This window comes from Lonchura striata, chromosome 5 (genome assembly GCF_050655825.1).
Source record: "Lonchura striata isolate lonStrDom1 chromosome 5, ASM5065582v1, whole genome shotgun sequence".
NCBI lineage: Eukaryota > Metazoa > Chordata > Aves > Passeriformes > Estrildidae > Lonchura > Lonchura striata.
Window position 1 is genome coordinate 32205312 of NC_140707.1, and position 24713 is coordinate 32230024.

At 34.6% G+C, this 24713-nt stretch overlaps 1 protein-coding gene across 17 annotated transcripts in view; it reads right to left on the bottom strand.

Annotated features, from left to right (window-relative positions):
- The window catches only part of LRRC4C (leucine rich repeat containing 4C), a 487862-nt gene that overhangs the window by 187490 nt on the left and 275659 nt on the right, over nt 1-24713 (bottom strand). For 11 of the 17 annotated variants that reach the window (XM_085580210.1, XM_031505043.3, XM_085580220.1 and 8 more), the window contains exon 3: nt 15498-15629. The exons of the other annotated variants lie outside the window; for them this stretch is intronic. The gene's annotated coding sequence lies outside the window, so the exon portion shown is untranslated. The remainder of the gene's footprint in view (nt 1-15497; nt 15630-24713) is intronic. 17 annotated transcript variants of the gene reach the window in all.

A 24713-nucleotide genomic window follows, 5' to 3' on the forward strand; every position in this document is an offset into this window, starting at 1 on the left:
CAATATATCTATGGAAAATGCTAAAACAAAAATAAAATTCCAAAAGCAGCGGCTCCTTTCTAAAGTGCTATTCAGATTAATGACCTTTTTTCTATGAAAAAAATCTTTTTAAAAGTAATCAGCTCTACAGACTATTTAACAGAAATACATTTGGAATGATTGGGAACTAATCAATCAGTCTGAGTGCACAGAAAAATGACATGCTACATGAATTTGACACAGATGACATCACTTTGTGAGCAAAAACATTCAATAGGATTAGTCTAGCTGATTAGATTGGGGGACTGGTTGCTTTTCTATCTGTCACACCTGTCCAAAGCAGGACTATATTTCTATGACATTTACAGAAGAACCACTGGAAGTTCTTTATTCAGAAGTACGCAGGCATGAAAACTAAATTTCCAGAACTGTTATATGCATAATCTAAAAAATCTTTGGTTATTTTGTAGCAGATTTCCTGTGCACTTCACATCCTCTCCTAAAAATTCAGGCTCATAATAGATAATTTATTATTACTCTCAAGAGTCTTACCAAACAGGGTATGATGTTTGAATCAAAGTGGGGTGCTGAACACGTGCCAAGGAAGGCAGCAAAAGAACTACTTCATCATTTCAGCACTTCAGCCTTCTATTATGATTGCATTGGCACCTTTCCTAATGTATAAGTGAATTTAATCTGCAGCAGTGCTATATGGAAGGTGTGCTGTATGAACCTTGAATTTTAATGTAAAACATTTTGGATAATTTTCCACACACTATATGAAAATTAGTGAAGTTCACACACTTGGCTGCCTCTAAATCTGAAAATGTCACAGATCTGAACGAAGAGATGAGCAATTCTGAAAATTAATGACTGTCACATATGGCCATAAGATATTCCTACTGAGTTAGTGACTTTAGGTTAGTGACTTCAGCAATGGAAGATGTTTAACTCTGCAGCAAACCTGCAGAGTTTTTCCTTTCAAAGGTACCTAACACCCAATGCTCTAGAAAATAAATACAGCATAACTACAAATGCAAGATTATTCCATCTTCCCTTATTTATTTTTTCACTGTTTTTCAACAAAATGACCAATGGAACATTAAGTCTTGAGGCCGTTGGCTTAACTCGCCCTTTCCTCTGTATCACCTGTTTCAGCTTTGCCCTCTCTCTTTTTATGTAGCCTGGAAAAGCCTGTGAGGGTAAGGGAAAAATTAGCACTTCAAAAGTTATAATACAATTATTTTGTAATCACTCACATTTCACCATCTCCATAATTTTCTTTCTATCCTTCTGCCCCCATCACATTCTTCTTTATATCCTCTGCCAAGCTGTCTCACTCCTGTGTATCATAATCAGTTAGGTTATCATCTATGTTATAAGGTACATGACAGCCCTATTAATATAAAATATTTAATAATACTTTAGATGACACTTAAAATGCATAAAGGACCAAGCTTTCTAGCCTAGCACCCTAGCTCACATCATCCTAACTTAATAGGAGTTTTTAACAGGTAAGTTGATATAACAGCAAATAAATAGAAAACCAGATAAAATGAAGTCTTCTGTAAATAAATGGTTTCACTTTAGGCCAGATCAACAACTTCACCTTAGTTTCAGTCTCCAGCAGCCCCATCACAACAGCCCCTCTGCCCACACCACATAGCTGAGTTATGCACATTCCTCTCAAGCTGCCACACAACCAGTTTTGCAAAACAGTTCATCTCTGCAGTTTGCAGTGGACTGCAGCACCTAGGAGCCCTCTCTTGGCTGGAAGCTCAGTGGGTATCTCAGGTTGCAGTTAGATCTCCAGAAATGGAAGATCAGAGGAGTAACATATCAGTCTTAGTTCCAAGGCAAGGATTTCACTAGCAACTCTCCAAAACAGAACTACATACACAGCAGATACACATCCCTCCTGTAATTCTTTTCATCCTAACAAAATTAAATCCTGAGAGATTACACAACTTGCATAGGAGATAAAAGGTATGATGCTTGAGCTACCTTTTGACCTGATGACCTGTTAAGATCCAGCCTGATGGGTCAGTTGCATCATTTTACAAGCACATCTTTAAAAAATTTCATCAAGAAAAAAAGAAAAAAATAAAAATGGAAAGATTTTTGTTGTTTGGGCTGATTTCTTTCTTTTTTTTTTCTTCCACGTGGAACAACCAGCATTTTAACAAAAGAAGCCAGTACTGAAATATCTGTCTATGTCTGTACAAAAAAAAAAGCAAATCATAGGTTATCAGCTTGGATATGCCACGCTTCATCTGATCATTGCTAGATGTGAGCAATGAAAACAGAGTTAATGTTCCATAGAGAAAGCAGAAGTGACAGTAATGCCCAGGAATGGACTTTTACACAAAGAACTCACTGGAAAAGCTCAAATGTCAAGTGTAACAGAAGTTTACATTACTTCAGGTTTTTGACTTATGGCCCATGCTTCCTTTTTTCCTATCCATACAAACATATGCAGTAACACAACTCAAAATCTGGTTGAGTATAGCACTTTGTTTTTAATTGCTATCTCCCAGTGTGTGTGAAAATTCCTTGGAGAAAATAACTCTTATTCTCTCACCTTCATGGGCAGTATGTGCCTCGAGGATGGACAGATCACAGCACAGGCAAAATTCTATTGTACTTGATATTGTTAATGCTCCTTGCCTGAACTATAAAGGGGGTAAATTCCAAAGTAGTTTTCTAGTCTTTGCCTACTCCTTACTGAAAAAGAATTTGTATTTACAGCTTCATCAAAGCTTGTACTCAGTTTCCCCAAACTTTATAGGTATCCCCACATTTTATAGGTATTACCCAGCCTGTCCCATCTGTACTAATGCACTATTTCTTTATGAAATGCATTAATTAAAAGTCTGGGATCTGTAAACAACATGGTCGATCATAACACAGAAAACATATCTGAAAGCAAGCACGTTTTCATAATTAAAGTAGAATGAGTAAAAGGGAAAGAAAACCCGAAAAGTTCACAAAAAAGCAACACAAAAAAAAAAAACAAAACCAGTATTCTCCATAAACTGAATTATATCTGCTTACACACACAGCTCTGTAACAGTGGTTAAGTTGGTAGGCTCACAGGCTTTAAAACATAGCAGAATTTAATCCTTCTTTTATAAATTCCTATGACCTATTAGAAATCAGGGGCCTGATTTTTGGAGATACTGAGCCTGTCTCTTCCATTTACTTTACCCTGAGATGTGTGTGCTCAGTCAATGCTCCTAGAAATCAAAATCCAGTAACTTTACATTATATTAATGGTCAGATTCTCTGCCTTCAAATAAAGTACACTGATTTGTATTGTCTGAGGCTGTTTCTCATGCTATGTTTCTGGATACTGCAGCTTCTCTGCTTACAGTAAAATAGAAATAAGATAAATAAAAAAATACAGAGATAAGACAGATAAATGAGATAAATTAAACAATAGATTAAAATAGACATATTAGACTATCACAGGACTGCTCCCTCCCACAGACTCCTCTCTATCCTCTCCTGAAGATCATGCTGCTGCCTTCTTCATTTGCCTTTGGCAGGCTGCCACTGCCAACTCCTTCTTACTCCCTGGTTTCCAAATGCAGTCAGCCTGACTGGACACAAGCTGACTTCAGGACATTCAAAGCTTTTGCACTGAAATTCTCAGTTCCTTGATTTAGACACACATATGCAGACTGGCAGTTAACAGAATCAGCTAAATCAGATATACTGTATCACAAAATTTATTACTTTGACTTCATGATACTGAAAAACCAGATTTTCAAAGGTCATTGTTCATGTAAATCTTCATAATATTCAGCCAATTTACGTGAGAACAATGTTTCCCTGTCCCCCATGGTTTGCATATACACACTAATTTTTCATTTTGGAGTTACACACCCAATTGGTACTAAGTAGTTTTACCTTTTGGCCTATGAAAATTTTTCTCAGAATGATATAGCATGGTGTGGAAACAATTAAGATTGCCAACTCAATATCTACCAGAGGTTAGCCGGCATCTGATAATAAACTGACATTATTGAATGATTGCAAGAGACCATTAAGGACATGCAATTTTGATGCAATGTACTTGGATCTCAGACTAAGAGTTTAGGAAGTTCCCCATAGTATCATAAATAAAAAAAAAAAATTAAAAAATAATTAAAAAAAAAAGAAAGGCATTTAATATTTAATTCTGGAAAGATGAAATCTCAGTTGTGTAAAAAGGAATCCTCAATCCTAGTTCTAAGGTATTGTACTGAAGTACTGAACTGAGACAGATGCAGACACAAACTACCATGCCAGGAAAAGCTATTTCTCCTGCAATTCAGAATATGAGTGAGCTTGTGCACTGGTGTGAGATTTGTTTTGATTGGCCAGACAGTCACTTATTCCACTAGATTGGTTCTGCAGGGGCCCAGAGGAGTTGTGTGTGGCAGTGACACATGGAGCTCCTCTGTAAAAAGAATGCCTTTCAATTGCATATCTATGTTTCAATGAAGGAGAAAGAGAAGATGCAGTGTTTTCTGTTTTACGCTACTTTACATTACTTGTCAAAAGAAAAAAGAATCTCACTTTGTCAAGTCTATAAATCCTTTCCCTCTTAACTGTAAAGAAAGACAATACAGAATTAGAAGAATTCCATGACCAAAAAACCAAGTCTGAATTCTCTATCTTTTCTTTGTTAGACTCATCTCTCTCATCCGTGAAGCGGGAGAGTCCTCAACTTTCAGAGAGGTACCTGCCTCAACTTGCTGACACACTCATGTTTTCCAGCCCCTCTAGAAATGGCTGCTGCTTGTTACAGATTTTAGTTTCCAGTTACCATACTTCCCACTTGAGATCCTAAAATGACCTTCAAACAGTATTAGCAACCAGCAGCTGGACATCAGAATAGTTTCAATTTTTTGCTATGCAGATCTTATACCTGCCATCATCCACCACCAATGTATCTAAATCATTTATTTAACACCTAGCTTCTATGTCCAATTTCTCTCCATTTTCTCATTTTACAGGATTTCACTCCCCTACAGTGAATGTTTATATACATAAAGATTTAAGTTGGCTGAATTAACTGAGCTAATTTCTGTTTGGTACCACCTATCTAATTTACCTCACACAGTTGTAAAATGCAACTCTGTATTTTAACTACGTAAATAAAAACAGAGCAAAAAAATCCAAACATTAAAACATATTTTTTCAGTGTTATGTAAACAGATAGTGTTTGTACTTAGGATATGCGAAATTATAAAACTACTTGGTAATGGATTAAGAAAAATTATTCCCTTGTTAAAGGCTTGGGACCCAAATTCATCTAAAAAAATTACTTAACCCCTTTTTAGGTCTGCAGAGTTGGTGATTTTAACAACTTGAATTTCCAGACTTGAGAAGATATCTCTTCTCAGCATGGATATTCTTATAGCCATGTGAGTTTTAGCAGTTGGTTTTTAGTGCTGTTTCAGTTGATGATTCATTTATTCTGTAGGTAGAAATAAGTATAGCTAATGAGATCACAGAAACATTCTGACAGCTTTGATGTGAATACAATCCCTATATTAAGAGCAGTGTGTGGAGGAGTAAAGGGTGGGATGTTCTCACTTGTAATTTGAAATAAGTTTGGTGGATCTCAGCACAGTGCATAGCAGACTGATGTTCAGAAAAATCACCAGTCAAAGGAAAATGGGCACCATTCTTAGCAACAGCAGCAAAAAAATAATGATTAAATGGGCACAGTAAGATCAAAACAGACTTGCCATGCATTTGCTGAAGGGAAAGTGTGTTCAGAAATTTGATGTCAACCTCATCTGTACAATGAAACCATGGTCAAGCCAACATCCTTAATGACAAATAATTTTAATTTCTAACATATAAGTAATAAATTTTCAGATGGCTAAAATCTGCCCTGCTATATTGACTTCAGGAAAGCTGTGCTATTTTCCAGAAAGTTTTCAAAAAATATTAGTAGTTACCTTTCACCTAAACATTTTTTTTTTTTCTTGTATGGCTATGCTAATTTAATGGTGGTTTTGTCTCAGAGGATAACCCCTAAGGACCTGCTATGGCCCTCCACCCATGAACTACTCTGCTAATGCCAGTTTTCTAAGGTACACTGTATATACATTTTGCAGATCTCAGACACAGGAAGATTTTGGTGCTGCTGGTCATACCTAGATCAGAAGTTTTGTAATCCTTTTTTTAGAATAAAATACAAAAAAAAAAAACCAACGAAACCACATTTTATGTAACCACTGTCATCCACCACAAAATAAGTGAGCAGCACAGTGGCTGTATGAAAACCCCTCATATCTGAATGGAAAGGAGACTAAAGTTAGAAAAGAGTATAAGAGTTTTACTCTCCACACTCTTCAAAAAACCCAGTAAAAACATGAAAAATTTAATGTGATGCAAATACTTAATAAATTAATAGTATTAAAACAAATTTCCTTTGGATGAAGAAATTTTCTAATCTCTCTCTAGAATGACAAGAATGGAACTAGGTCTGAAGACACCTTGGGCAATTGATACAGACACACTGATCAGCCCCAGACAGGAGGCGACTACCCCCTCTCTCTCTGCCTCGCATTTGGATCCACTTTGATAGCATGACACCTAAAAGCCATTACCACAGTCCACACTATGACAAAACTTGCAGTTTTGTTATCTTCCTCTCATGCTTTGTCTTTTCCTCAGAACACTCTGATTCCCTATTATTCTAAACATAGGAACCTTTCAACTGCCAATGAATTGCATAAAAATCTAGTGACACTGGACTAAACTCACCCTTGACAGGAGATCTAACCTGCATTTGTGACTGAAAAGAAGAAGGAAAAAAAAATGGCAAACCCTGAAGTTTTAGGGAAGTGTAATGGACCTAAATCTTATTTTGTAAAATCATTTAGGAAGCACAGGTTGTTTATTAAGCTAAGGTTCCATAAAGACAATCCCTAATTTACATCTATTAAATTTTTACATATCTAACAAAAAGGAGCATGCAAATGCAAAAGCTGAACAAAAGCATTAATTTCTTCCCCATGATCCCACCTGCTTGTTACATTGAAAGGAGTTCTAATGTTAAAAAGCTGCACACAGCTCCCAATAATTAGACTCAATTTCACAGTCAGTCTTTATTTCCTTGTATCACCAGAGGCTAAAGGATTGAAGGTAGCCTAATTCAATGAAAGGGCAAGTCCTTTGAGCACTAAAAAGATAATAATTACAGAATACTGGCTTGAACTAGGTCCACACACTATGTACACCTCATGTATCTGTTGTGAAGGACAGATGACAGTGAGGAGCTGGATGCCACATGATCAAATGTGAGTGAATATAGTGCTGCATTTCACAAGATCACAGTAAAATTACTTTCCTTCACTCTTCTCTCCACTCTGCTGTTTTAGTTTTTTATTATTTTGTTATATAAGGTATGCACTTTGCTAGATCTATAGCTCTGTATAATTGTGGGAATAATCTCATAAATGATTTTCCCAGTCATACTGGCAGTAACCCAGAAAAAACACTAGAACAAAAATTATGGCTTTAACTTCCTCACTTATTTTTACAAAGGTTTTTATAAAACCAAAGTTCTTATGGCCCAAATCTGTAAGGCTACAAGAATCTGAGAATTTCTTATCAATTAAATTGCTAAACATAGATTTATCTAATGCCATCAACTATTGTTAACAAAGAATCCTAACTGTACTAAGCAAACTCTCATTTCTCAAGAAATAGGAGGACCCAGGTTAATAATAATACTAAACCATAACAGAGCACTGTATTTTGATATTAGCACAAAATGCAAGACTATATTCTGAGGATTTCTCAAGAAATCTGATACAGATTATTTAGACATAAGAAGTGTAGTGGATTAAAACCTTACATCAGGAAACAGGACAAATAGATTAGTGGGCACTAAAATATTTCTATAAAGTTAGAGTTCAGTATTTTTCCAGCATATGCATTTCACAGAATTCAAGTCAGTAATTTATTATTTTTAAATTCAATTTGTTTCTGTTATCCATATGTCTAAAAAAAACCAAAACCCTGTAACTTTCATATATGAGTGCCATAGTGCAAAAATTCATCATAAAGCTTGATGGATGGGTGGTAGTTAAACTGTAGTTTAGTGAATTCAAGTTAGTTAAAGTTAAATCATATATAAATCATAATGAGTTTTGAAATGAACATATTCACAAGCTTATCTATCATAAGTCATCAACTTTCCCAAATCAATGCAGTTTATATAAAAAATTAGAAACACAAAAATCTCTATCAGCAATGAATGATGAACAATGATACTAATTCTGGTGGCAGCCATTGTAAGACGTTGTTCCTGTAGTGCAGGTGCAGATATGTGCTGCATCATTCTAATTTTTTATAAATACAGATGAACTGGACAGTAAATGCTGAGCAAGATGACCACAGCAACATGGCAGACAAAGTATAGGAAGCTACCAATCTAGAGAACAATGGATCTCTGTACACCAGCAGTTTGCACATCAAAGAAAACCAATCCACACACCATGAAAAGAAAAGCTTTACTGTAAAGTGACCTTGTGAACAAGTCAGCTATAATGACATTTGTGACAAATTTATTGAAAACATAAAGGTTGGCCTGGGAGGAAAACCTGTATGGGACAAAATAAACCCCAGGAGCTAACTTCACTCTAACAAAAAAACCACAAAAACTGCATTTTCAAATGCAGTCTATTATATTTGGTAAGGTAGGAGCAAATTTTTACCAAGCACAAACAAGCAGATATTTGATAGACAGATGCAATACAGCAACAGAATTCTAAATAAAGGTTCGTATAGCTAATTAAATAATTTCCAGCATTATTATTACATGCAGTCTTCAAACTATTTTTTCCATAAATCTTAGCATATTGCAAACATTTTTAAATTTCTCTATATATTGCATGGGTTACACATAAATTAATATTTATTTCTGAAATCAATTCCATCAGAGAAATAAGTGGGGCAGTAAATGTTAGATTGCAAAGACAAAATTGAAAATCTGAATTTCCCCATATGCAAAATAGTTAATAGGCATCCTAACTCCTGCTGTACTTTCTTCTGTTTACATACCTTAACACTTATCCAGATACATCAATAAGATGACTTAATTTCTATTCCCTTTTTCTGAATATAATCCTAAACATCAAGTACGTGCCAGTTGCACTTGGAGTTAACTTGTTAGCAAAAATAACTTTTGCCATATGAATATCCATCATTCAGAAGCTGGAGTGATCACCAAAAACATTAGAAATGCAAAAAGATAATTATTTTTCATAATTCTCTGTACAACATGAATAGAATAATCTAGAAGGAAAGAAGTGAACTTCCAGTTACTTCAGTCAATCACTTATCAATACAGAACTTCCTTAAATATATGTTAATTTGAAATATAATTTATACAGTGTATGAAATATACAGAAATTTATTTTATTTATCCATAACCGTATCCACATATAAAAATAGAGGAACTGATTCCCTGAAATGCTTACTGCCTTAGCTTCTACTGACTTTGGATTTTCAGGGAATCAACACAGATGGAAATAGGTCAATGGCTCCAATGAATAACCACTTCAAACTAATATATCTTTCTAGAAGAAACAGGCATTGGCTCAGGGTAAGAAGTAGTTTTTTTTCTCTACTTCGCTTACAAGCTTTTATACTCCCAAATCCAAACTGAATAGGTTTTTTTACAGTTAAAGAAATCCATGAGCCTACTGAGGTTTTATTGACCCAGGAGGGTCTAAAAAAATCCCTGACGCTTTCTTGGCACTTGCTATCACTTGTGACCTTTATTTTCTAAGAAGGACTATCATTACTATCTTGCATTCTACAGTTCCCTACAGGATATCACCAGCCATATGTCAGCCTTGCTCATGGGGTTCTCATACACAACTCAAACAATTTTACACCTATTTCTAGTGTTCACTGAAAATTATGCCCATTTCTTTCTGTATTAATTCCTATTGTTCCAATTGAATGTGACCTTCTAACATAGAGTTAAACACACAATAACTTATATGAAATACAGGGACCTGCTGGTATCAGTAATTTAAGAGCACTTAATTTTCATTAAATCGCACATGTGAAGCCAGATTTGGGAATCAATACAGTAGAGGATAATATTTTTAAGGACCTTTCTAGCCTTGCAACTAATCATTTGATCGTATACCATTTTGTGTGATGTTCCTATGAAGCTTTGATCTTATCTTATACCCTCTACTTTGCTCATTAATTCACCTTCACAGTCTATAATACTGTCTTATATGCCATGACGGAGATTCATATTTTTTATATTTATTTCAGTAATCTTCATTTCCATGATATGGGAAATATTCAGTCCTGAGTCTCTAAGTTCTGGTATCCCATGATTTTGCAACATTGGAAATATGAAGGGTTGTGCGTAAAAAAAAGAAATAAATGAATAAAAAATATGTATATATGAAAGAGAAAGAATTTATCCATTCAGGTGGTTTGGATCTCAAATTGTAAAACATCTATGTGCAGACCAATAAGAGAAACAAAAGTCATAGGATTATTTTGCTACATAATTATGTTGCATTCCAGGATGGTGCCAGTTATCATATATATAAATTGAAACACACGTCTATCTTTTCATCAGTTTGATTTGTTCTTTTAAATTGTGGTGAAGGAGTTATGAATTAAAGAAATAAGGTATTATTAAGAACTGCAAAAGTTCTAAACTTCGTACATTCAGTAGCTTTAGCAGTACTGATCATTTTCCTAAGCAATGTTATTTGTTTCCTGTCAAATGGAAACTTGAGAGGAGTCTTCCATAATAAGTGTCATGTCCTTCCACAGGGAATTTAGACTGCAGCAGCTTCTAAGTACATTTGATCAGCAACAGAAGTGAGAACTACCTGGGATGGCAACAGGAAGAGTGAAGAGGAATGGTGATTTGAGTCCCAGAGTTATTGTCACAACATAGGCAATGTAGTGCATGGTATAGTCCAGGCAGTGCAGCCCACACCTTGAATCAGAAGCAGAGCTGGCCACAAACCTCATATGCCTTAGGGAACACACAATACCCACAGATTTACCCTAAATATTTCAGACACTCTGGGAAATTAAAAACATGAATAATCTGTATTTCAGTTGAAATTGTTCTTCAGTTTTTACTTGTGAAAATGTCCTCTTTGACTACATTAAAAATACAATATAAAGAAAATAGGATAGATGTAAAATACTGATGCTTATAATATTTCCGTCACTCTAATTATTTTCTTCCAAAATAATTAATGTTAGTATTTACAAGACATTCCATAATCCAACAAACTTTTACAAATTGAGATGAATTTCTTTTGTCTTTTAAATAAAACTACTATAGCTCGATTTTTAATTTAAAATTATATGAAGTTAAAAATTCAAATACCCTGGAACATTTCAGAAATCCTCTGCTTTCACATTTCATTATCATTCAAATACAGTCTAAGTTTTCTAGAGATTTTAAAACCATGTTGAGAGACATGCATTCAGTGGCAAATTATTTCTCTGAGAAGGAAGAAAACCCATAGGAAAAGTTTTAACCACAAGTATAGCATGTCTTGAGGACCAGGATAAAATTTTACTGTTCCTGCATGTTACTAAGAAAGTGAGACATCAAGTGAACATAATCCCACAATCACATCAGTGAAATGTGCCAGCAGAAGTAGTGAGCCAACCCCTGAGTAGAGAGCAAATTCACCTGTCTGCAGATGAACAGTAAGAAGCAGGTATCATCATCACTGGCTGCAAGAATTTAAACTATCTTCCAAAATACCTTCACCTGCTGATGGCAGCTCAGTTCCTTGAGGAACAACTGAGCACTTTCAGCCAGTTCTTCACATTCTAGAATAACAACTGGAATAACATTCCTCATTAATGTCACATAAGGTGACACAAAAGTGTTTCAAATATTTTAAAATATATTTGTTTTAGCTTTTTTGCTTTTGACATTTGGACTTCTGTACTTCTGCTATTTTTGCCCTCCCCCTTTGGTCACACAGTAATTACTTTCTTCCTGCTTCTAAGTATGAGAAGCTAAAGAGTACCAGTAACCACTAATACTGAAGTTTTTAACATTCTCACCTAAGAATAGAAGCTCTTACTAAAATAGCTGTTGCTTTGAAATTTAGCTAGTTAAAAATCTTTATGCAGGAAGGACTATTTTCCAAGAAGTTGAGGATTTATGATTGGAAGGCTACCATTTCACAGATTTTTTCAAGCATCAAACTTTAAGCATAGTACATTCATGGTCAATCTGATCCTTTGGAGCACATTAAAGCCGAAATATTGACAATATTTTTCATACTTTATAGCAGAGGATTTAGAGGACTATATGATCTGGATTATGAAGCCACAAAGTTGCAAAGTACTGAGCCATCATTTTTAATTGCTGTTTTGTACATAAAACCTGCAGAACTTTCAAGCACTGTATCTGCTTTTCTGACAGTGTATTGGTTCTCATCTTTTTCCTGGGAAAAAGCTCCAAGGAAATTTTGCTGATGCAGATGACAAACTGTGAGAGGACAAAGGTTCAGCAGATCCAATTCATTACCCAACATGAGTATGAAATTTTGGACATAAATGCTATTGATACATCAACTGTTGATAGTTTATAACAGCCATTATTTGGAATGTTTTCCTTATCTTCCCTCAGAAAAGATTAGTTGTATAAGACCTAGAGATGCATTCTGGAATCTGACCCATAATAACACAATTACTAAGGCACTTCTATTTATCTCCTAAGTGTTGGGAGGTATAGTTCAGCCTAAGGGCCTTCTGACATATATATGAAAAGATTTGCTCTATTGTAAATAAATTGTAGATGGGCCAAGTCATTCAGAAAGTAGATTAGTTTTACATAAGCCCATTGCTGTTCAAAATATAGGAAAATTTTCAAGTTTTTCACCCTGCAATTCCTCAAGTTACACCAGCTGAAGAAGATAAAAATTACTTTTTGCTGCTAAGACTTTTATAAAGAAATAGTTGCTAAAGTACATATAATGTACCTGATTTTTTTTGCATTAAAATCTGTCATAAATTCCAGTTTATGCTTCCATCACAATAAAATAAGTTTAAACACAGACATTATTTAAAGCTAAGCCATTCATGAAAAAAAATGGCAATATCATAACAAATGTATTTAGTGCACTGTATTTTAAATGCGATAGGCTTGTGCAATTTATGTCCAATATTAAATAATAAGTTTTGTTGATCCTGGAGAACCTGCACACCTACCATATGAGATGGAGAGGGAAAATAAATAGATGACTGCTGTAATGCATCACTGCATTATCATGGCAACTGCAGTGGGTTGTCCCTGGCTGGATACCAGCTGTCCCTGAAGCCTTGGACAGGTGGATCTGCTCCACCTCAGGCTGCAGGGAAATCTCTGCTCTGGTGCCTGGAGCACCTCCTCCTTCTCATTCTTCGCTGACTTTAGTGCCTTGCTGAGCTCTTTCCTTCATGTATTCTCTCTTGCCACTACTGCTGCCTGTTGTGCAGGTGGGTTTTTTAACCCCTTCCTTAAAGCTGTTATCTCAGAGGCTCTACCACCGTGGCTGAGGGGTCAGTGGTGGGTCCATCCTGGAGCCCCATGGCATCAGCTCCATCACACACAGCAGGAGGCTCTGGCAGCTTCCCACAGAAACCACTCCTGTAGCCCTCCAGCTACCAAAACCTCACCATGCAGCCAAAATACACATGCCTGGGAATTTCTGTTTATTCAGAAGATAACAGTATGGGTAACTAGATAATATAAACACGATATATGCTATTTGTGCTTCCTCAAGCATTATAAAAATCTATATATTTCAAGCAGAGGTTTGTAGAATGTTAATTTTAATCCATACACAGCAATTCTCTTCTGCAGTGCAAAAAATCAATCCCAGAATGTATTTTTAAAATATTTTCTAAATATAAGTCTGACAGTGATAATACTTACAGGCAGACATATGATTTGAGTAATGGTTGAGTAATGGTTATATAGTAGCCAAAAAACTTCCTGGTATGACTATACAGCAAAAAACACACACCAAAAAACCCCACCAAAACAGAAAAACCAAAACCAAGCAACCAACCAAAAATACCTACCAAACAACAAAAATCTGAAGCTCTAAGACATAACAAAAATAAATTAGCAGAATTCCACCCTGCAGATGATATACAGATTTGAGACAGGAATTCTCACAGACAAGTAGCAGTAATAGAACACGTACCTATAGTGATAATATAGTGATAGTTTTAACTCTTTTTTTCCTACAGGGAAGATAAGAAAGGACTAAATATCAATTCTGACAGGTCTACATCCACGATGCTTTCACATTTATTTTGAAAATTTAGTTTCCATCTTTTCCATTTTGCCTTTAAATTAATACCAACCATTGAAAATGAATTCTAATTTAGCTCATCACCATTGTTTCAAGTTCTCCAATTTGTATTGCACCAAAAACTTTCTTGAAACACCTCTCACCAGTCTCCAAAACATGACAGTCATCACTGGCCAGTAATTTCTATTAGCATTATTAGAAGAGATAGAACATTCTACTATGAGGCATAATAAAAACTGTTCTTCAGTAAAATGAGTTTCTATACATTTGAAAATATTAAAATGAAAAAAAATTATTGTTTAGAAGAAAACAATGGTCTTTGTGAGGAAAGAAAGATAATTGAAAAAAATCCTAATATTCTTATAATATCATTATTTCTAATTTTGTTAGGATCGGCCTTTTTTTTTGTCTTGAAAGCTTTTTTTAAGATATGGATTATTATGGAATTCAAAACACAATTCTCACTGAATAGCATGATTGCATGTAGGATAAAGTCTCAAAAAAAGGGCTAGTACAAGAAAAAAAATTAAAACTGATTCTTAACCTCCAAAATGTTTCAAAATCTATTTAGCTCTATGAAAAATGAAAATGTAAAATTCCCATTCCATTGCTGGTAACCATCAGAATTCCCTTTTCACAATCATGACTGCACAAAAAAAAGGCAACAAAGCGATAAATCAGGTTGAAAATTGTTCTGTACCCTAAATTTCTCTCATGACTCCATATTCCTCTGTACAAATACAAAATACAGGACTGTGCTCCTGTTGGAACACACTAATGTTCTAATAAAAAGTTCCATACTTATTGCACCCCAAATTCATTGGAATGCACACAGACTTCTCTGAATGTTAATGATTAATGCTTAGCTCTACTTTATACATTAAGCACAAACAAATGACTACAAGACTGACACAGATGAGTCACAATAAATTCATTCCCTATAATTTGTGTCTGCTATCAGTAGAGAACCTACAGTTCCAAACTTAAAAGTAATTTTGACATCTGTCATAAACACTGATAACCAATCACCCATTTATACACTTTTTTTCTTATAAAATCTTTGTGGATGTATGAAAAGTTATAAATGAACAGGCAAGAAGAAAGTTTGGGAAGGAGGCAATAGCAGGCCTTAATAGACACACAGTATTAATGAATGAAAGAATGGAAGAAAAGTAATTTTCAATTTACCTGTCCTCAGTAATTCATGGCACTGTCAATTGTCCTTCATGTCAAAGTGATGTGTATTTATTTTCTTGAAAGGTATGCTGCATCTTAGGATATGTCCATGTTAACAATCTCCATTGCACATTCCTTTATTTTCTGGCATATGGAAGGGGGAAAAAAAAAAACATTTCATGTTGTGGTGTGTCTCATACTCACAGAGCATGAGATTATCATGTGCTTTAGAATGAACATAAAAATCTTGTTATTAATTATGGAACAGAAACACCTGTAAAGTGCAAGCAGTTGAAATTTCTTAGGCAGACCACCTAAAACATACAATCTATAAACAAAGAAAATAAAAAGAATTCATATGGTTTTGACTTGAAGTTATATTCTGTTCTGCTTCTCTTAATCAACAATAATTTTAATAATAATGTAGAACCTGTTCTTGAGACAGCACAAAGTGGGTAGTCTAGACTACAGTCATTATCCCATTTACCAGGCAAATATTTGCCAATTCACAACAGAACTCAATGACAAAAATCATTATCCTTGTCTGAACTGCATACATTGAAATGCAGCTAGTTATTTTATTATGGGTTGGGCTTTTCCAATGTTTATAGCATTTTACAGCACTTGGCAGGAGCTGTACTTTCAAGGCCAAATGTACAATGCCAGGGAGCATCTGGGAACTTGAGAATTCTTTGTGCACAAACTCTCTCTGACAGTAGAGCTACTTCCTGACAGGAATCAAATGCCAGGTATCATCACCATGACATACATAAATCTTCCCTACTAACTGCAGATCTGAACAGTATTTTTTTTTTTTATCCCCTAGGACAAGCTTTTCATCATACTGATTCCACTGCAGTTTTATATGTGTGTGACAGTCATTAATGGTTACTGATGTATGTTGTTAATCTGGAGCTACTTTATAGTAGCTATAGGAATAGTTACTCTGCCAAGGAAAACAAAATTCTAAGGCAGGTGTGTACTATGTTAATTTTGCACAATGTAGCTATTCAAATACCTGGAAATGTAATTTCTCCATTGAAGAAAAAAAAAAATCTAGCAGTAAACAGAGTGATCTCTAATCAACAGATCACAGATATATTTGACAAGTTCATGCCAAGCATCAAATACTTCCACAGAAAATATGAAATCACTTGAATACCAGAGAGCTCATTTCCTCTGTGTTCAGAGGCTATGTGTGAAGGACAACTCAGGGATGAAAATACAGTAACAGGTCTTAATCTGAGATATTGTATTATTTGCAGTTTCTCCTATGTATCATATCAGCTACATATTTACCAATTACAAATTACTAAAATGGATGTATCTAGTTAATAAGAAATGCAGATTTAAAATAAATGTTTTGAACACTTCTATCTTGTTTTCTCCTAAGAGTGATTTTCTGTCCCAAAGACACATTATCACTTGCCTTTATTAGCTTATTATGATCAAGTGGGTTTATTAATTAACTGTAAATTTTCTCTGCTGATTGCTTGCTGTGTATATAAGATAGATTAGCTTTGGTACCTAGAAAAGCAAAATCATCATTCAAAACTTAAGTGGAGTGGTCTAATAGTTTCTTATCATCAGAAAGAATTTCTATTTAGGCACAGATGTTAAAAATACATTCTTTTTCATATTTATGAAATATAAAAATAGAAATAGAAACACTGAATCTTATACAAAAAATATAATAATACAACATACAGGAAATATAATATAAAAGTAAAAAAATGTCATTCTTAAAAGCATGAAAAAAATGCTTTATACATACACCTACACCACTGATATATTATTCATCTTCCATAATAAATGAGAATAATCAGGGGACAAAAATAGACACAAGACAGAAAAACCCATAAGACACAGTCACAGATTATACCACAGCTTAATTTACTATTATATAAGGAAAACTAAAAAAATCACAGCTGTTCTGAAACTTAATCAGTGGGATCATATGGAAACTTCTTTGCAGGAAGAGATTTTTCTCCTATGCCATATGAAGATCAGAATTTGGCTTAATTGTGCCATTAAAGTTATGAGAACCACTTTGTCAAAAACCAGAAGGTACATATCATCTTGCAAATTATTATTACAAATTACTAGATTTTAGATTAACCTCAACTATTTTGCCTGCCATTAATAGTTTATCCTTGCTAAGGATGACATGAACTACCTTTGACAACAGCAGACAAAGGGATCAGATGACATTCTAGCCTGCAAACTAGATCACACACTTTTCTTCTTTGTACAAAGGCAGTGAAGATTATTCTATAATTACAGATTAACAACCACCTCATAGTAAACTGTTAAGGTAATTCTTCAATTAAATTATTTCTTAATCTGTTGTTTTTTTTTTAATAGATCACAAAATTTATTAGCCCTGAATATTAATCCAACTTTACCAGCAGTTGGCGAGGTATTTCAACAACCACATCATGAACCACTGTTTTTTAACCCATTCCCTGGTGTCTGGCTTTGAATAGAGTCAGTAACACCTGTGCAGAATTAATACTACACAAAGTACATAGCAAGCAAATCAGAATAGAAAAGTTTTATACCCTTCTCACACAGGTATGGAAGACTATATGTACTTCAAAACAGAGTGAAAATAGCTATAACCTTATTATGGGGATACTCAATCACAGCCCAAGATGCATTTGTGTCCAAATGATAACAGGAGGAGAGCCTCCCCCTCATCCTTGCAAAGGAAGCTGCTTCAAAAAAACAGTGAAGCACTGATTCAGAGTTCCCTCTCCCAGGCACAAAAGGTTTCCTGAGAGGAAAGTCTTCTCACATCATGTTCAAATGTGTCCCTTCAATTCCTAAATGTAACAGGAACAGCTTGAGGTGCAATAGCTTTGAGGTAGACTAGGAAATGAGACGGTGCAGTGAAAGTTTTTACTGGTTGCAAAGCTTTTAAATGATGTCTTATGCATACAGTTTGCATGAAATTTCAGTGTAAATACTACTGATATTTTAAGCCTCTGTGTAAACATTCCTAAATTTAACACTGCATTATATTGATTTAAGTCATTTTTAGCTAGCTTGAACTAAATCAAGACATGACACATTCTGGAACATGAATGTCTACACTGGGGCTTACACAGAAAGAACTGAAGCTATGAGTCATTAAAGAGTTTTAGCAGAAATTTTATCTGGACTTAAGTCATCTTCATATACTCTGTATGTGAGTATCAGTATAATAGCATCTGCGAGTTCAGTGAGAAAGCCAATGTAGAATTTCCTTACCATAAAGAGGAGAACCAACTTTGGGACACAGGAAATAACCATATAATAATTAGTATTTATGTATGCAGATATTGAAGCTATTTTTCAAACCATGATTGGCAAGTTTCAATGATTTAATTTGTCAAGACAGAACAGTATTTAGCTTTAATCAAAAAAGTAAAGATTGCAAAACAAGAAAAAAATTATATTTACTTTGCTTTAAAAAAAGCTTCATGTTTATTCATCAGCAACTGAAAAATATAAATCACAAAATTTATTTGTATACTCCTAGAATTCACAGACATCTAAAGACCTTAGTCCATACCTAATTAAGGTCAAAAAAGCTCATAAATATACGGCTATACATAATTGCTATATAAATAAGCAACATCTTACAATCAGATTAGCCTGAGTTTATTAAATTGGCATTACATTTTACAAATGCCTTGGAAAAAAAAAATTGAGTCTCATAATAGGAAGATATTGTAAAAAGAAATTATTATTCCTTTCTTACAGTGTGCTCAGAATTAAAGAAAAGCTGATACACATTCTGCAATTTATTAATCTAAGACAGGTTCTTATCCCTGAGAAAGTCAAAATGAACCATGTCATCATTATTACTTAAATATTACTGAAATGAAAAATGAAACAAGCCAGGAAACAGAAAAACACCTGAAAACCTATAACAAACTTTTACAGAAATATCTATTTCTTCTTGTCCTTTGCAGTTTTACAGATTTACTTCTTGATATTTTCTAGTAAAATTAATCCATATGTCCTAGAAATAGCATAGCTCAAGCAAATATCAGTCTATATCTCAATTTTCTCAAAAACCTTTGATCCAAGCAGAGGTTTGTAACTGGATATCTTATCTTCTCTAGGACCCTTTCACAGGCAGCATTATACAGAGAGTGGCCATGGAGTTCTGTTTACGTTCAGTATAATTTGATTTATTTCATTATATGCAGTTCTGAATGCTATATAAAGGCACTTCTTGCAAATACTGTCTTAGTCATTTTACCCTCCAGAGATTAAATTCAATTAAAAGACATTTTTCACATCATAAAATAACAGCAAACACTTTTGATGAAAGACTGAAATTGGGGTTTTTTTAATAGTATATCTATTTCAGCAATAAGGGATTCCTGTAGTTATATACTAAAGTAAATGGAAGACAAAGGTTTGGCATTTTTCCAGAGAACCTACTGATTTGCAATTCCTTCAATCTCTGCCCATATCCATCTATGAATAAAACCTCCCCTCTAAATGTGTGAAAACACATATATGCCCTCCTTTAATAAATTAAAAGGTAAAATAAAAGTTAACAGAACAATAAACATTTTAAAAAATTAGCACACGCACCATAGTATCTACTACAATAGTTTCATAAAGGAGAGAGGAAAATTTCTATCACTCCTTTGTCCATGATTTTCTCTATGTGTGAATTATTATTTCAACAGCTTGCAAACTATTAATCATAAGTTATGACCTATTATTATGGAACAGATGAACTAAGGTGTGTTGGTTTTTGCTGGGATAGAGTTACTTCTTTTCACAGTACCTCTGTGGGGTTGGGTTTGGATTTGTGCTGGAAGGTTTTGACAACACAGGGATATTTTTGTTACTGCTGAGCAGTGCTTACATAGAGTCAAGGGCTTTTCTGCTCCTTATCCCACCCGAGCAGTGAGGAGCTGTACACAAGAGGTTGGGAGGGGACACAGGACAGCTGTCCCCAGCTGATCAAAGGGACATTCCACACCATATGGAATCATGCTCAGTATATTAGGGTATAAGGTATAGGGCTGGCTGGGGAACATGATCAGAGTGATGGCATTTGTCTTCCCCGGTAAGCTTTATGCACATAGAACACCAGGAAGTGGTGACTGAATTTCTTGTCTTGGATTACTTTCATGCATGATTTTTGCTTTATCTATTAAACTGTCTTTATGTCAACCCACAAGTTCTGTCACTGCTGGGATTCTCTGCCCACCCCACTGCAGCGCGCAGGGTCAGGGAGGCTGTGAGCAGCACTGTGGTGCTTGGCTGCTGGCTGGGGCTAAACCACACTATGAGGATTACATATATCTGCCCTTGGAAAAATGAACCTGAGAAAAGATCAGCACACACTGCATCAATCCCTGCAGCAATCAGCAGAAAATGAACACACATTGACCAATGAGTGGAATAATTGCTTGTTGACAATCTCACTGAAGATCAACTGCAACTAAGTGGATAGAGAGATAAAAAGAAAGACGTGATAAGAATAATCATCTCTCTTTGCTGCTTTATACGATCATCTCCCATTAATCAAATGCATGTCCAGGTAGCCATGGATCTAGGATCATATGACACTTCTGATCACAATTGTTTCTTTGCCCTTCTGTCCACAGATAATATGAACATATTCCGCTCATCAGAAAAGTATTTCTACTTTGTAAAGTATTATAACACCTTATTGTAATAATTGATATAGTTCATCCCTCTTTACTTCTTAATTAAATTCAGGAGAAGTCAGCAAATTCACAGTGGACTTACAGTCCCAATTTATACTTGCAAACACTGTAAGATCCCATGAGTATTATATAACCACTGGTACACCAGTTGCACATGACATTTCTAAATGCATACATTACAAAAGAAGGAAAACAAAAGAAAAATAAATCACTATTTGAGATGGATGCAAAGATGCAAATCAAGAAAGTATTACACACCCATTCATAGACTAGATGGAAAGAAATAAAGATTAATTTTTTTTCCTGCTGAAGTAAACTTGAATTACCCTTAAAGTTAACCTTGGTAGGACATTAGAAATTTTATGAACTGTATTAAAATGTAACAATTTTAAAAGATAATAAAAACAGCCAATTTTATTTTTTTTTTAAATCCATAACAAAAAATCAATAATGCAGTAACATGATCATTAAATCACTGGACTATTGAAAAAACAAGTGTGAAGATGTGTTTAGAACAGTGGAAAGCAAAACAGTTCCATAAAGGGATAAAAAATTTAACTATACATTGCTTCTTTGAATAGAGTCCATTAACCAGGCATGTAGGTGTGAGAGATATTTGGCATTGAAGTGGCTGGGCTGTGCAGTCTGGATATACAGAATTATCATATGATGCCAAGAAATAAGATTATTCTATCCTCTTAATTCAGACTTTTTAGGAATTTAAGTAGAAATTGGATGATATTTACTGATATATCCAAAGTTCTTCACTTACTGAGTAAGAAGGATTTCCATTAAATAGTGCAATCTTTTAAACTGTATATGGAAAGACTAAGGTGAAAAGTTTAATGCTACTAGAAGTTACTGGACAACCAAGAAAACATGATCATAATGAATGAATTGGTATTGCTCCACTTTTAATGCAACTGTACAAAACCTATTCTGGACTTCAGTAGACCACAATGCATGTACAAGGAATATTAATTCAAGCTATAGAAGATAACAGGATCATCATCAAAAGAACAGAATCCAATCTTATAAGAAGAATTGGAAATGCTTAGCTCATTCACTCTAAAACAATGAAGGTTAAAAGAAGATACAATTACAGTCTATAAATGTATTGGCTTGTTAAAATTAGAAAGACACAGAGAACTTTTAGTGTAAAGGGCAGTGTCATAAAATCAAATGTGCATACCCTAATGCATTTCTTAATAAAAACAGGAAAGGCTTCTGAACATTAAGGTAGTGCATTTTCTGTAATAGACTTACACCCTGAGAAGTGGGGACAACTGTCCTTTCAAATTTACAGTCAACAAAATTCAGGGAATTTTGTTTCTTAAGACAGGCTGAATTGATTTTAAGAAAGGAAACACATGATGTGGTGGCATTGTAGAAGAGAGACTCTGTCAGTAAAGTGTATTACAACAATAAAATCAGTTTTAAGTGATTTTAGTCTCTGGTCAGCTGTATTCTCACACAGGAATATCTTGACCATATTCACATATTTATTCTCCATAATTTCCAAAACTACACATTTCTTCAGTTTGAAAATCAGTCAGTAATGTAAGCCACTTATCATATTCTATTATGATGCCCACGACTACCCTTAAAATACAGTATTTGCTTTGGAAATTAAAAATCTTTATGACACTTACCTTTCAGAAGAAAAACAATGGTGGTACTTCAGGCATATATAAAATATAAAAGGTCTCAAAACCAGCCAGAAATCCATGCAAAAATTGAGTTCTACAATTATTCCTACTTGTGTAGCTGTTTACTTCAGTAGCTCCTACCATTAATCATTCCTCATCACCCCAGCATTACTGACGGATTTGTTATGGGTGGATACAATGATATGCACGCAAACTGAGTAGGTGTTGCAATATTCCAGACATTTTCTTTTACTGATTACATGAAAGACAGTGAAAGTTGAACACAGAAACAAAATCTTGCTAGAATTTGTTTATTGAGGCTTTTTTACCCTCTTCTTTTTTTCTTATGAATGTTTCAAAGTAGTGGCACAGCTGAACTATAGGAGAAACTCCAACAGAAAATAAAAAAGACACCAAGATTAGCATGAACAACAAATCGTTGAGGGGGAAAAACAGACTGGAGTTTGAAACCTTTTCAGATCTGCAGTCAAAACTTGGTGAGAACTAGGTATAGGCAAGCCATGGTATCAACATTCAATGACTTACTGATTTATCCCTCTAAATATTTTTCCTCAGATAAAATTGTGGAGGCCATATTAGTAACTTCTCAGAGACAACATGCAAATAGAAATAAAGGTCCTATTTCCCTTCCTCCCATGGAATTATTTTATATTCTATATCAGGAATTCATCTTATTGATTTTGCAAAACTAAATACCTACTCTTGTCTGAATCCAAAACCCAAAGGAAAAAGAACTTTTGATTTATATAATTGGGAAGAGAATATAAAAACTTTGTTTGGGGGGAAAATGTCCCACATTAAATGAAAACACATATATTAAATTGAATGAGAAAAAACTCACTTTTAAACATTAATGAGATTTAACACCAAAGCATAGCAATACTGTCAAACTCCTCTATTTCTTATGCCTTCATAATATTTCCTGATTTCTTCACCTATATAGGGCATGTATCTTGGTTAAATGCCACATTGGAAAGAGCTGTCTGAAGCAGATAACCCAAAAATATAGTATATTCACTTTCTGAATATATTGATTGCTATGGGCAAAGAGAGGTGATAAAGTCTCTTAAGACTTTTCATGTCATGGAAGACTACAGGAAAATAAGAATGTGAGCTAGAATGATAGGATGGCAGTCTGTAGACCTCCAAGGAATGAAACAGGCTGAGGTGTTAAAAAGTCCTGCTGTGTCAAGGATAGCTGAATTAAAGTTTTCCCCTGCCCCAACAAATACTGCAACAACAGTCCCTGGAAACTGTTGCATTATAAGAATACCATCTCCAGTTATTTGACAACAAAAAGCCAACAGCAATATGAAAAATCTCTCTTTGCCAGTACGTAAATTAAAGAAAAAAATAACCAGGATATTGTTTATAACCCTGTTTGGGAAAAACTAACACAACTTATAGATACCATTCTTGAAATTCCAGTGACAAAATATAATTGCATGTTTGTTTTTCCTACTAAAGGTAGCAAAACTAGGGAAAATAAAGGGTACTACCTTTTTTCCCATGTGAGTTTCTCATCCATTTTTCTCTCAGAATGAATCCCAGGCTGGAGGAGAGTATAGATACCATCATAAAGAGTATGTTATAAACACCTGTGTAACAGCTAAATCATTAATTTTTTTCCATTTCCTTTGTACTGGCTGGAAATACTCATTCCAATTAGATGTTTCTACTTAGTTTCTGGAGGACACATTCATGACACAATATCAGTATCGGATACCTTTCTCTGATAGGTAACTCACAGACCTCTTCACTAGCAGAAATATGCTTATTCTTTTGATGGGCTTTTACTGTGTCAACCTTAAATCAGCAGCCCTCTCCTCTTACTCTCAGAATTTCTGAAATGACCATGTACCTGCCCTTAACAA